The following is a 15,195-nucleotide window of genomic DNA, read 5'->3' on the forward strand; positions in this document are numbered from 1 at the left end:
GGCAGTGTGAGGTGTTAAAATGTATTTTTAATCATCGCGATGACTTTTTTGTCGAGTTTCATACATGAAAAAGAATGATCATTAATAAACGTATTGATATTCTTGAAAAGGTTAAATCAGTCCGGAAGAAGTTTCAATACAGCCTGAGAGTTTAGTGGTTGGGAATTGATTAGGTTAGGGCAAAAGACATTTTTGGCTCATATAGAAACGTCCGTATTATCATTTATGAAAAAGATATACTGTATTTGGAAATTTTATTTAGAGATATTGGAATATTCAAATTAAAGATTACATTTTCTGCCCCTCTGGTTCTTCTGTGTATATCACTGCTTAGAAGTCTGTGTTTTTGCTGTAGTCTAGATCACCATGGTCATTATGGTCTGCCCTCATTTTTCCCATCGGATAAAAGACATGAGTCTTTTAGCTTGCCACATGAGCAAGTGAACATCGTCAGAACGTTGGTCAATATATTATAGTTTACAACACAGTCACTCAAGATGGTTCCGAACATGGCTCCTTCCACGTTCACAGCTTCCAGACCTACGGAATAGAAATTGAAGACCTTGATACAAAAAAAGGATGGGTCAATTTAAAAAAATATTCGGGAGTATCAAAACAAAAAAATATATATATATGGTTTTATTTGTTTTTTGTGTAAAATGTGTTTCGTTTCTGCAAAGAAATGGAAGTTCGGATAATTTACCATTAAAAAAAAACGCAGGAACTTTAAAAATATTGTAATTGTTACAAAAACGGAATAAGTCAGTTTAAATCTTTTAAAGCAGGAATATTATAATATACAAAAAGATAATATAATATGATATAATCAATCAGAGAAGTTCCCTTCTCCATCGGTGCTTGAAAAGTCTGAAGCTTGCGAAACCACAGAATCCCTTTTTATAGTGTCATAGACTGACATGTTAGCTATTGGTACATACTCTATAGTTAGCTGTACCATATTTTAAAATTTTGCATCCTTAAGAGGCAACGGAGCATTATGACTTTTTTTTCGTTAAAGTTGACAGACTTTTTTTATGTTCAATAAGATAAATTTTCGAAAAAAAACGGGCCCATAGCAGACTCGCTGCATTCGAATCTATTAGAAAGTGACGAATATACAAAAAGTCGATAAGTAGAATTGTTAAACTTTTCTTTATCAAGAATTTTCGGCACTGGGATTGAAAAAGACATTACAAGAGTGGAAAAATCATAAATCATGTCCTGGGAAACAATAATGACTTTAAATCGTAAAGCAGCTGACGCTAACTACGAATGTTTAAAGAGTTCCTCGATTACACGTCCAAACCAAGGCCTATGCATCGACAAATTAATCAAACAAGCAACGTCACTAAATAAAATAAAAATAACGAAGAAATATAATACTTTAATTGGTGGTTGGTAAATTTGTGCAAGGAATAAGTCAAACGTGCTTATGTTTTCGTTGCTTATTGAGTATTCGTCTCGTTTTTGCATCAAACGATGTCTGCGTTTTATAGCAGACTGTGAAAGGCATATTTCACTTTTGGCAAAATAGTGACTCACCCCCTTTTCGAACCAAGGACCTCAATTCTCGTGTTTATTATTTTAAGCCTTCATACGTCTTTCATATACAGGGTGTTTCCTAATTACGTGTAAAAAATTTAAAGGCGTAATCCTCGACTGATTTTGAGTCAAAAATGTCTAATAAACATATGTCCGCAAATGCCTTGTTTCCAAGATACAGGGTGTTGAAATGTGACAAGAAAAAGAGATTTTATTTCCAAAATGACTCAATTTGGGTGTTTGAATTTTAGAAAAGACAACTTTTTGGGGGAATGCTTTAATGATTAATTATTAGAATTGCTGAAAATGACCAATATTACTCATAATAATTACTCATCATTAAGGTTTGGTGGTTGGGAGCTTGGTGGTTTGGAAACCTTTCCATGTAAATGCGCCTCGCTGCCAAACACTTACCATCAGCAAGGCCGTAAACAAAAACCATATTGCCCATTTATTGCTTAGTGTAATTAGGCATTTGAAAAATTTTCAAAACTGATATATAATCTGATTTTTGGGACACAGAACTAAATTCTTTCACTTTAGAGAGTAAAACTCCAAAATAACACTGACTATCTTGTTTATAGTAGTGGAAGTAGCAAAAAAACTAACAATAAATAAGTTAGTAAATACCACCAAACCTTTAGAAACCTTTAAAACCTTTTTCAACGTCTTTCAGTCAACACCCTGTATCTTGGAAACAAGGCATTTGCGGACATATGTTTATTAGACATTTTTGACTCAAAATCAGTCGAGGATTACGCCTTTAAATTTTTTGCACGTAGTTAGAAAACACCCTGTATAATAAAAAATTATTGTTTTCAAGGGTGAATTTCTTCATAACCTAACAGTTCCTTTAATCTTATCATCTTAGTTGGATCCTATGCGCGTCTATGTGTCCTGAGTAACATAGGTAACCATGTTACTCGTAACGGTAGCGCTTCCAAAATCTGCTGGTTCATCGCCTGGAATCGAGTGTAAACGAACCCAGTCGCGCGTTTTACCATCGCTGTTTAGATTCGGGAGTCTTTGACACCGTGGCCCAGAAAAAATCCTGCTGAATGCTAAAAACGGCCTGCAGCTTTTTTGCTTCAAGGCCGCTCGTAGCAGGATTTTAAAATGTTGTGTGTGGTCGGGGATTTTAATCGACGTCATACGTGGCGCGAATAAAAATTCGTTACTCTTGAGAAACCGTCTGCTGTTAATTTTTATGGTGTTTTGTGCGAAATTTTAAATGTACCTTTAAGACGTTTAATATTCTGGAAGTTCATTCCCAAGGCAAAAACCCCAGCTCCCTCCTGAGTGGAAAAAGCCGGCTGAATAGCGTGATCGACGGCCATTATTAGCTAAAAATTTTCAAATTATAAGTTTGAAATGTAATTTCATCATATCGCATGTCAATATCTTCTATATTAGAAAACAAAATTATCGTCTCAGCGTTTCCTTAAGCTTCGCCCCGAAGAAAATTGCCACTGTATATAAAGGAAACCGAATAACCGGAAAAATTCCTAACGATTGCATGCCATCCTGGCTTTTATTAGTTATTTTGGCCTTATTACTGCTGAAGTGCAGAATAAATGTTTTCTGTTGATGGATGCTATGACCTAATACTTCAAAGTATTCAAGAAGTTTTCCTAGTTGGTCCCTTTTCCCTTCAATTATTGGTAATAATTTTCATACAATTAAAAACGAAAAGCCAACCGAACTTTACTGAATCAAAAACAACTCCAAGTTTTACCACTAAAACGGCCAAAGTGTACTCTTCCGAGCAAAAACCATCCGATCGGGTCTCAAAAGGTAAAAGAAAAACTCCGAGAAAAACTTTCCCACCGTCCGCTTTAAAACTCGTGTTTTCACAAAAGAAAATAAGAATTTATTTTTAAGTGGTTTGAAAGAGATAAAAGAATGGAGGCACTTAGCGGTAATTCAGTTAGAAAACATTTTCTTTAACTCTTTGGTCTTAAAAAGTTGTCGAAGTGTCTGATAATTGAGAAAAATTACGGGCAACGAGGGAAAAAAGAATAGTAAAGGCAGAATAGGGATTTTTATCTTTGTTTCCCTTCGAACTGAACGGTGTGTTTCAAATTCCAATTGGTTTCTTTAAATAAAATAACGATGTCACGCCTAATAAGGCATAACCAATGAAATGCCTTGGGAAAAACTCTATTCACGTCGATGTTCGCCAAACAGAAAACAGGTAATTATAAGAGATTATCAATTCTGCACAGGAAGAAAGGCTAATTACCTTCCACTTAAACGAACATATCTCTCCATGGTTGTTGCTAAATATAATCCGACATATTAGAAATTTTAATTACGTTTTCAATATTTATTGAGAACGTTTAATCTAGGTATAGTGCGCAATCATAAGACGCGAAGTCCTTCGCATTTATGCTCTGGAGCAGAGATTAGAAGTGTTATAGAAATTATTGTAGTACAGACCACAGACGACAATTAGTGGAAATGCTAAAAGTTTGCTTCTATCATTTCTTTCGTTAAATTGTTAGTTTTTTGAGTAACCTTCAAATTAATAATCGCTCGATGCATCTAGTCTTAAAAGGCGAAATTTGGAATTAAGCACACTCAAAGCGCCAATGCTTGAATCACTAAACACTAAAGCGGTGAAGCTTCAAAGTGTGTTTAAAGATTCTATTTACCACTGGTACTTCTAGTCGATTTTCACCTCTAAAAAGCACACTCTCAGACACAGAAACTGTGACTCACCTCCTAAAAAAAAACTTCTCGAGTTCAACTCTTCTCATCACATTCAGAAAAATAAATAGCTATTGAGCTTTCAGGGACATAAACCGACAATCTACTATATTAGAACTGTATACTTAAGCACTTCGAAAATCAAGAAAAATAATGGTGATGGCGGCCGATCAAGCACATTGTAGGTTGTTGGGATCAAACTGAAAAGTCGTTTCATCGTTTATTATTGTAAATGAAATTTTAACACTCCATTTAACCATTTGAACCCGGAACACAAATATTAACTCGATAATAAAGTAAATGTGGCAGTGTAGTTGATTAGTTTTAACATAACACGTTTCTGTTCTATGAATGTTTCCCTTTGTTAAGGGGATAGGGCAGATCGTACGCATGTATATCAGCAAAATTTTTGAGTGGTACAATTGCGTACCTTAATATAATCCGGATGGTACAAGTACGTACCACCAACACGCTGCATGGTTTACTCGATACGTTCAAGACAAGGTTCTGGTGCACTTACCATAAACATGTAATTAATGTTCTATAGAACTTTCAAAAATGTTCATATCAAGGCGGTACATATTAAGTGGAGCCGCTAATTGTTGAATCATGGCTTAAGTTTCACCTAAAGCGATCTACCTAGAGCTTATGTGTATTATATGTGTATAAGGTTGGTTTCAGAGAAACTGTGTTTGAGCCAGGATTCAACAACTCGACTTTTTTTTCACTAACGCCACTCCCGAAAAGCCAATATTTTTTATTGTTTCAAATTTCAAAACAAATTGTCTAAAAATGTGAATTTATGCATAAAAAATACGTCAGCAATTGCAACGAACTAGAGAGAGCGTTTCAAGAAGGAGTGAAGGTCCGTTACCTTTGGATCATCTTGTATTTTTATCTACGTGTTAAATTGTAAAAATTTAAAATTACGTGAAAATGATGTTTCGATGCGCAACCAGAGAGCTACGAAATGAAAGTCCGATTTTTGCAAAAGCACAATGTGTTTGTTGTCAATTTACCAAAAGAACTTCTTAATGTTAATTTCAGAAATTATGAGGTTTCGTAATCAGCTCTATAGGTGATTGGATTTTTGTTTTTTTGGAATTGAACTCGTTTCCTGCTTGTTTTCCTTTTATAAATTCCAACATAAAATTATTATCAAATAAAGCAAATATTATTAATTAAAAAAATACTGGGATAATTTTGTCTAGATACGCACAGTTCCTTTACTATCAGGGACATCGAAGTGAAACAAAAAACCAAACGTTAGAAGAAAATGTGATTTAAAAACTCTTTTTTGTAGATGACGCTTTAATTTGTGGAGGTTCAAAAATTTAGAAATAAGAAAGGTGGCACAACACACAAGGTGTCTCGTTAAAAAAGACCTGGAATTGCAAAATTAAAAAATGTATAGTACTTTTCTAGAATTTGTATACACCCTACAATACGCTTACTGAATCACGTTAATATCTTTAGAGGTCAAAAAAGTTATAGCCAATTGAAATGGTTGCAAGTTAAATGGAACGCACTGTACCTTCTTGCAACTGGTTGATTTACAAATTTAAATTTAAAAGAATTACACTTCCCGCCATAAAGCCACTTAAAGCCGGTTTAAAACAATATTAAAAAGTCCCTAATTTTTCCTGCAAAAGGTGACTACATTTTTTTCTGAAAAAAATCCCCCAGATTGCGTTTTTAATCCACGATTAAGCGGGGTGTTAAAGCAAACAATCGCCGGAGGGCCAAAAAATGAATCTCGCGCCCTTTTATTTGAATAAGGGCAGAAATTAAAAATCATCCGGGTGTGAAAAAATTGGATTTTATTTGAACAGCATTAAATAAAAGTTCTGTCGGCCTTAGTTTAATTCTTTTTTTGGCTCTTGTTAAGATTTAATCGCCAATTATTTTATCAACTTGTGCTTAATTTAATTCCTATTCTAAATTTTAAACGAGATGTTTTGTGAACTTTACCGTGCCCTTCCATGCCACTTGTAGATCTTCGAAATTGATCAAAGTAACATTTTTCGGAAAGTTCGAGAGGTTAAAATGATTTGAGCACCAACACTAACCGCGGTCTAAGAAGACACTAGCCGTTCTTTAATAAAAATTTCACAGTTGAAATTCGATGGAAAAATAGGTGAAGCTTTCACGCCCTAAATTTCGATTTGAAATGGCTTCTTCCACCACCTTACGGCCCTGTTCGAAGAACGAAACTTAAAAAAAGGTCTTTTCTGCTTTTTTTTTTTATTGTAAGTAAGCCTAACGTAACTTTGAACGGTGAAGTAAAGGGGGGCCTCAGCCAAATGTTTGCTCATTTTATTTTTCATTTGTTTCGTAAACGAACACATAAAGAAGTCATACTGTAGAGGTGCCCGGTACCCGACAGTACAGCGGTGCACTGAAATACCAAATCCCGTACAACCTCCGAACAATACACGAATATTTGCTTACACATCAATCCTCATTTGGTACCCTTGAAAAACCCCCCTCTCGTCTTAAAAAAAAACGCCTTTTTCAATCGGGGTAAGCCATGAATCAATGCAAGGCCGACTTGATGCAGGCTGGTTGCAAATTCGAATGCAATGCGAGACGCACACATGCATTTTACCATCGAGTAGTAGGCTTAGGCAGCGTGAATTTACGCATCTTTTCCGTTTGTCGCTTGTTTTTTGTTTTTTGTTTTCGAGACTGTCGCGCGTCAGTTTTGCCGTTTCGGGAAAAATTTGAACATCGGCGTCTCGGATTGTGGGCGGCTGTGGAAACAAATGGGCAACGAGTGTGGCGGTCCGGCAAATGTCAGAACTGTCAAGTTTGGATTCTGGGAGGTGTTGTCAAGAGATGAATAATCGAGTTTTTTTGGTTTTTAGTGAAAAAGCACTATATTTTCTGTTTGTGCATCCTTTTTGGAAATAGTGGTAGTTTAAGGTCTGTACAATGATGGATGCTACAGACCCAGCGGTAAGATTTTTTCAAATTTTCCTTTCTAAACAGTTTCGCGTCTATGAAAACACACATACATAGACACACTCACACACACACGCACACTCACACACATACATACATACATACATACATACATACATACATACACACACACGCACACACACGCACACGCACGCACACGCACACACACACACACACACACACACACACACACACACACACACACACACCAAATTCTATATATATATATATATATATATTTTTTTTTTTTTTTTTTTTTTTTTTTTTTGACAAAGAAAATGTAATTCTATTTTATACTGTTCACATAATACGGCTATTAACAAATGGAGCCACTGCCCCATATTTAAAATGCGGAAAAACCGAAGTAATTACTCCTATTGAAACACTTAGAAGCAACAATAAATGTGAGGAAACATTTTAATACACTCTACAGACTTGTTTAGGTACATAATATCCAAAGACTACGCAGCGGGCCGCTAATTTCGAACATAACTTTTTGTGCGCGTATAAAACCTTTCCTTACTTGACCTTCCGGGTTCCAATTTTCAAAGTTTTGAGACACTCACTCGGACGCAACAACTAACAAACAGAATAATTATAGCACGCCGCTGATAACTAGAGGCGAATTAACTAAAACTAAGCTGCGTTTTGGAATCATCTATTTCAAATTCAGCGGCGGCCAGCTAACTGCAAGCCATTAGAATTCTTCGCAAAGAGACATCGCAATTATCGAATTCACTGCCGTTCAAATTTTATTTATGCGACTTGACCGAATCTGAGGAAATAGCTGTGATCAGCCTTGAAACAGTGAGAATATAGTAATACATAGAAGAATGTAACAATGGAAGAGTAGAAATACTGCAAAGGAGCAGGTAACAAAGACGAATCCAAACAATGGACGAAGAAACTTTTTTTAATGCCCAGTCGATTGCTCATGGAGATTCAATGGATTCAAGGCAAAAAAAATGTAGAATTTCAACGAATCCATACAAAAACGTAAATATTTATCACCAAGATATTTATACACGCTTTCAAATAATCGTTATTGAAAGACTTGCTCTTTTTAATGTGATCCCTGCTATTTTTAAGTAAATATTTAAATAAGTATACCACCAAGGGACCCATCCAGAGAATAGCAGCGCCCAGCGCTGTATTGCGGCGGCTGCATTTCGCTCCGGCGCTGACTTAAAGCGGCAAAACGTACCGCGAAGGAAAACTAGAATTTCGAATCTTCAATTTTCGCCAGATAAAATTAAGAGCGGCTTGTCATATTAAACTGTTGGACCAAGGCATTTGCGCTCGATCGCTGTAAATTGTTTGAATGCGCCCAATGGGGAGATATTACAATACAAAATTTCGCATGAACCGGGGAAGTTGTTACGTCTGTAACTAAAAAAATAAGAATTGTGATGGCGTGATTAGCTGATTCTGCGGCAGAATTAAAAATGGGATACATGATCGAGTTGATTTTTGCAGTTAGGTATTGCTATAATAAAATCTGGCTTACTTGGCGAAACTTCTTTAGGAAAAGATGTCAGCTTCTTGTACGGGGTCTGATATGTAGAACATCCACATATTTATAACGACATCTTCATCTTTAACGAACTTACCTTCTTGACCTAAGCAACTCGTTTTAGGATCACGCCCACCTAGTATTTTCTTGTGTATCTTCTTTTTCACAAAATTTCCTTGTCTCAGAAGTTCTCTGTTCTTAGCCCCTGCTCTATACAGAAAGGTCCAAGTAGTATTTCCAGTCACACTTCACGTCATGTGTAGACTCTTTCAAATGTTTGTTTCTCATTCCTTATCTTGAATAATCCGTTTTCTTTCTCGAGAGAACTTCTTAATCGAACTTTAGCAAAGAACTATTCAATATGACACCAGGCTTATCTTGATAACTTGATCAATGTTTGATGCCTCACAATTGATAGCGAAAATTGATAGAAGTCTTTGTTGAAATTCCAAGATGGCGACTGAAAGTTGTGATCTTGATTGGTTGGAACTAAATTGATTAATGAATAAAATTTTTCCTCACGGGCCACAAAGGAATCGCAAAAGAAACAATTCTTAACTTAATTAACAATCCTCGTTTTGTGTTAAATGAGTATATGTATGTAGAAGTGTAACGCACTCGCAGTGTAGAATAAGGTACGATATTGATTTACAATTTTAATTCCACATTGTTGTATACGTAGCCCAAATATTTGTTTAGAATAATCTATATGCAGAATATATATTTACCTGCTTTTATGCACATAAGCACATAAAATTAATAAGTAATAGCAAATCGCAGAGTCATTTAATACAATAATTGAACAACAAAATAACCAAGTAGCTCTGTTTTAATGTCGCGGCCCTGATATTACGGAATGGGAACGAAATAAAACCGGTTTAATTTTAAAGTACATAAAATTCTAAGACAGCAGTTAATATACATAATATGAATATCGCAGATATTTGTCATTAAACCATGCCTCCATAAAGTTCATTTTTCAGGATAAATTATTATCACTAATTGTTCCCTTTTAAGAGATACTACCAATCCCACTCTAGAACAAAACTCTGTTCTCTCTACCAAGAAGGTACTCGGAACTGAAAGAGGCGACCTAACAAGTCCAGTGTCCAGTGTCGACTTCCAGATAAAAAAAGATAACACAAATATTGATTCACGTAACTCTAGAGGAACTTTGAAAAAAACTGACCCCCCACCGCATTTCTTCGTATGTTTTCAAGGAACTACAGTTGACATTTGACCATTTTTGCCCACCATTTCATTTTACCCATTTATTTAAATTATGGTGTATTCCAGTTGACGAGAACATAAGTGTGTTAGTCAAACAATATCTGCGTTTTGAAATCGAGTTATTTATACAATATATTATGAAGAGGAGTTTCCACTTTGTCTATACAGGAAGAGCAAATAGTTGAAGGGCCGTTCAATGGGTTTGCCGGCCTCGTTTGATGTGCGGCTTCGTATTTGATGAATCGAGGGGATTAGGATAAGTACCTGTACTAACCAAGAGCATTAAGAAAACATTGGAGTAATTAGAGTTGACTTTGCTACTTCGGCCAATTGCTTCAATAGGAAGTGACTTTTGGTTTGTTATGTGTGTTTTTACCTAGCTAGGTACATATGGGCGTCATGGAATTTTTTATCATCTACGATTAATTAATATGAGTATTAACTGACAATGGAAAATGGCTTCGGTGAAATGAATTCGACATATATGGTGCAGATCGAGTAATGATTGATCAGTTATTGAACGTGATTAAACATGAAAGAATCAGGAAGTGTAGCGCGTAGCCATCCAAACGAGAGGTCTGAAAGGTCGATTTTTGGAATTTGATTAAAAGCGTCATTACATTAGAGTTCATTTTAATACTATTTGACAAATTAGTTAAAAAGTGGGAGAACTCTCACTTTTCACTTTAAATACTTAATAATCACCAGCGTTCAAGGTAGACACTTGTATGAAATTCGCCGACCATCAAAAGTCCATTCTCGATAGAAAAACTGTTACATAAAAATAACAGGCTTTTTAAATGAAAAAACAGTTCCTGCTCAAGTTTTCCACGTCAACGACGAAAAAATAGTTTATAATTAGTATCAATGTTTTTTAAACCCGCAATTATGCCTGCGTTAAGTTATAAATGGAAAAACTGTGCCAGTGAAGGTCTTATTGATAATTGTATTGAAACGTACTTACCGATTCATTAAATTTGGTTATGTCTGAATAGTTATTTTTAACCTTTTCTGGAGGTATTTAAAAACTTGCTCTATTACAACTGCAAACCTCAAAAACGTATTTTGCAATCAAATATTGCCTTTGATAGTTTTCACAAAACAGAAATAAAAACTAATAATCTAGCTCACATGGATATGATCGCATGATTGGCTGTGGATAGCCTCCGGCTTTTCAAAGCGAAAAATTCCGAAATTGCTGTTATTATACCTAAATCAATAAATCTACTCTTATAGCTTTTACTAGTGTTATTTGGGGAGTTGTTGCACTTACTTCAGGCAAATCAAAATTTTTATAAATATTTTACATCTCTGTTAAATAATGTTTCCACACATTTTCCCGTTTACGATCTTTAAAAAACTCCAAAACTGCAATATTTTTTAGCATGAATTCCTTTATTATTACAAATGTTGCAATTCAGACCTGCACCACTGACTCATTCTTGGACTTATCGAGGTAAAGTCTCATTTTTCCTAATTACCTGTACATGCTAAGACTCCTTTATTATCAGGCTTATTAAAATTAGCCCGTCGAGCTGTTGAACATAAAATATAAGCATTTTTGTTGTCTTCAAGAATATTACTGTGAAAATGGGAACAAGTCGAGCCCAGGGGGGCTTAGAAAAAGCTTTTGAATTGTTAAATATGAAATCATAGGCGTAGGCATCAGATCTCAGATACTATTAAGGCATTTCCGTAAATGCGGTAATGGGTTAAATTCTGTACTCAGAATATTTTCAGTCATTTTTACACTATCACATTTACATCAAATATACTCTTGAGTTTTCAGGTTGGATATTATATTTTCTTAGATTTATCGTTCTTTATCGAGACAATTCTTCTTTGCACCTACAATTGCTTTACGTTCTCGTGGTTCAACCTACAACACTCCCCTCCCCTCTTTAAATCCACTTTTGAAAAGGTTGTTAATCTAAAGGGATTTCGACTCTCGAGTGGTATATGTTTCGTACTACAAATCCATATGTTTTATCCTTCTTTAACCCTACCAATAGGACAGGAGAAGACATATCAGTTGAAGATTCCAGACGCTTGCGAATCGCTTACTACGAATATTTTACGAAATCGCCTCTGGATAACTTTGATCTCCGACGGTTGTCGATTTCATTATTTTAGATGCTTTGAGGCCAGTTGAATTTATTGAAAATTTTTCTTCACACCCACTTCATGTTTTCATCTTGCAAAATACATAGAACTTCTTCTATTATGAAATAGAGAACGAAACTACTGGCAGCATGATTCTTTACGCGTTTTTCGCTTTAGCGTTTATAATATGACGTTCTTATTAAGCTACATCCTGAACTCAAATTTCCAAGATAGCTCTATGGATAAAAAAACCCTATACAGTCTTTAGACAGGTCATCATTAGGCTGTTGATCTTCCCTGAATGCAGAACACGACATAAAGTGCTCTTTGGCACTTCACGTTAGGTGCCAAAGGGCGCTTAACATAACATACAACAAAGGGCAGTGATTTCTGTGATTGTCGATTTATCTCTCTCGATCAATAGTTAGTTAGTTAAAGAAATCCTCCTCCATAAATAGTTTTAAAAAAAATCTCATCTTTCCTAGTTCTTTTTTCCGCTCGCTTTCTGTACGCTCTGGGTAGAGAACCCTCTACTGCCGTCTTCCCGCTCTAGAGACTTCTTTCTTTTAGTATTTAGTCCATCAGCTGCACATTTTCACTTTAATTTATTGTATTATCTTGGACAGTGCGCTACTTCTTGTGGTGCCTGCCCCCCTCCTTTATCGCAAACTCGTTGGGCTCCACCGCATATTCTTTATAGTGCCTCGTTTCCTTTGTCATTCCGATTCAGATTATCGAAAAACCGTGAAATGCCCAACATCAATGAGACGATCTTCGCTTTACTGTGCCCTTAAATTCCTCATATTTAAATGCCAGTTTGCCCCCACGTGTAAGTCCGTCCAAGAGAATCGCCCTTATCGAGTACATTTAAATCAGCACAGAACGGCTTAATGCACCAACGCAAATCTCGAATAGTTTAAATATTCCGACGTGTATTATCTCAAAAATAATAAAGTTATTTCAATGTCTCTGTGCGCATAAATAAGTCTGGTCATACGCAAGTACGACGTATCTCTTGAGATTAAGAACATTCCTTTTACACAGTGTTATAAGAAGTTCCTTTTTCTTTTGGTTTATGATACAACGAAACGTGCAAAATATTAGTCAGAGAATATTGTGAGAACGGACGTGTTATGCCATTTCCATTGCGCTTTCTTATTTTCTTATAGAACTAGATTTAATGGAAACGCAATCAGAATGAGTTATGTATATCGATTAAAAAACCGTTTTAATAAGTAAACACCGGATAGATGGCTAAAAAACCGATGTTCTAGATTGGACACTGGCCATACAATTTTCTCACGCCCGAGTCCACTTGATTAAGATGGCCGGTTTACTGTCATAATAATATTTTATTTATATGTTCATGAATGCCGGTATGGCCATTGGACGAATGTGGCACATAGTTTTAATAGTGCATTTCCCATTAGCAGTTTGCTTGTTACGGATTTAATTGAGCACAAAAAAGACATATTTGTGGAATTATGCTACATCTGAAGACCTAATGGAAGTGCATTTTGCGGAGGACTGGGCCGTCGACTCGCCAAATACGCAGAGAAAAAAAAATTAATGAAGTATGCACCGCATTCAGGTGCTATAAATTGTGCATAAATAAATAATAAGGCTGAACGCTACGTGGAGCCACTAAATTAATGAAAACAAACAAAATGCGACTAAAAAGGTTGAACAAAATTGTTGATTCATGAAAATCACACGGTCTTTATTAAATTTCCTGGTATTGCCTTATTGGGTTGTCCACATCAAACTGTTTCGCTTTAATCGGATTTGGAAGTTTTTGCGGACTTACGGAATTGTCTTCCCAAAAAGTTCCATACGATTGGAATTGTTGCTTATGCATTTTTTACCCGAACCAACTGGCGAATTTTGCTTTTAACTAACACACATTTAAGGCTTGATTCATTAGTTAAAACAGTGGTAGAAACGCAATAACAAACAAACTCTTATTTGCCTTCTCCATTAAAACTTCGTGTTGTTGATTTGATACAATACGCCTCATCTTTTCAGCACGTCCAAGTGTCGAATCATCAAACCCATTAGACACACGTCCCGTTAAAAGATGGAAACTTCTATTTTTAGGAGTACACTTTAATATCCTTATAATGCGTGGGTATTTCTATTTGCCTATCTTTAAATCCCGTCTTACCTATTGAATTATCACTCGACAAATTATTCTTTGCATTGTGCTTCATTGTTTGTTATTATTGTGCAATGTAATCATCAATACATCAAATGTTAATTATATTGCATTGCTGCTAAGATCCAATCGGAAAGGGTTGGTTCGTGAGACTTATACATAGAGGACCAAAACTCCCGCATTAATTAAATAAAAGTTTAAGGAATTGGCTTTTCATGAAAATACTAGAACACGTCCAATATCGTGTATATTTGTGTATTTTTTGACCCAACACACATACATATATACAGGATGGCCCATGTAATAGATATTTGAAAAATTCGGATCATATTTCATGTAACAGATCCATATAATAATATAACAATCCAGGAGTTGGATAAGGGGAATGGCCTGCTAGATCGCCAGATCTAACCCATATGGACTTTTTTATGGGGCTATCCGAAACATGGGGTGTATTGAAATAGCTCAACAATGTAAAAGAATTAAAAACCAAAATGACTCAAAAAGCACAACAAATATCTTCTCAAACGAAAAAAAAGTTATTGAGAAATTTGAATTGCGGCTTGCCCACTGCCAGGAAGTCCACGGGGCACAGTGTTCGAACATTTCAGGCAGTTTCTTGCTGAACGGAACCTTATAAAATCATTTCAGTTCTCCTAAAATTTATAAATTTTTTGTTCCTTATGAAGTAAGGACGTAAAAGACTTGTTATTCCTCATATTTTCCTTTTTTCAGTATTTTGATTTACTCACTTATTTCAAGCTCGTTCACCTCTTAAACGCGTATTTCCTAATGTTCGGTTAAATTATATACATATATTTCTTCTGGATGACCTTTCCACGATTCATTAAATGCTTAATTAGCATCTCGTTTTTTTTCATCGATTTAGTTGATCACATGTACAACAAAATTTACTCTTCATCACCGAAGATTTCTAACACGAGATGTCGAGCAAAATAACGAAAAAGCCTTCGATCTT

The 15,195-nt window shown here is 35.5% G+C and overlaps 1 protein-coding gene and 1 long non-coding RNA gene across 18 annotated transcripts in view; one reads left to right on the plus strand and one right to left on the minus strand.

Annotated features, from left to right (window-relative positions):
- Positions 1-15,195, plus strand: part of dati (datilografo) — a 150,938-nt gene that overhangs the window by 74,806 nt on the left and 60,937 nt on the right. The window lies entirely within an intron of this gene.
- LOC136342679 (uncharacterized) lies at positions 241-8,068 on the minus strand. Of its 2 annotated transcripts, none has more exons than XR_010732679.1 (2): positions 7,739-8,068; positions 241-540 (listed from the first exon to the last, which is right to left on the minus strand). It is a non-coding gene; the product is annotated as an uncharacterized lncRNA (long non-coding RNA). The 2 variants fall into 2 exon arrangements; XR_010732678.1 differs by lacking the exon at positions 7,739-8,068 and adding an exon at positions 2,780-3,224.

Source organism: Euwallacea fornicatus, chromosome 12, assembly GCF_040115645.1.
Source record: "Euwallacea fornicatus isolate EFF26 chromosome 12, ASM4011564v1, whole genome shotgun sequence".
NCBI classification, from domain to species: domain Eukaryota; kingdom Metazoa; phylum Arthropoda; class Insecta; order Coleoptera; family Curculionidae; genus Euwallacea; species Euwallacea fornicatus.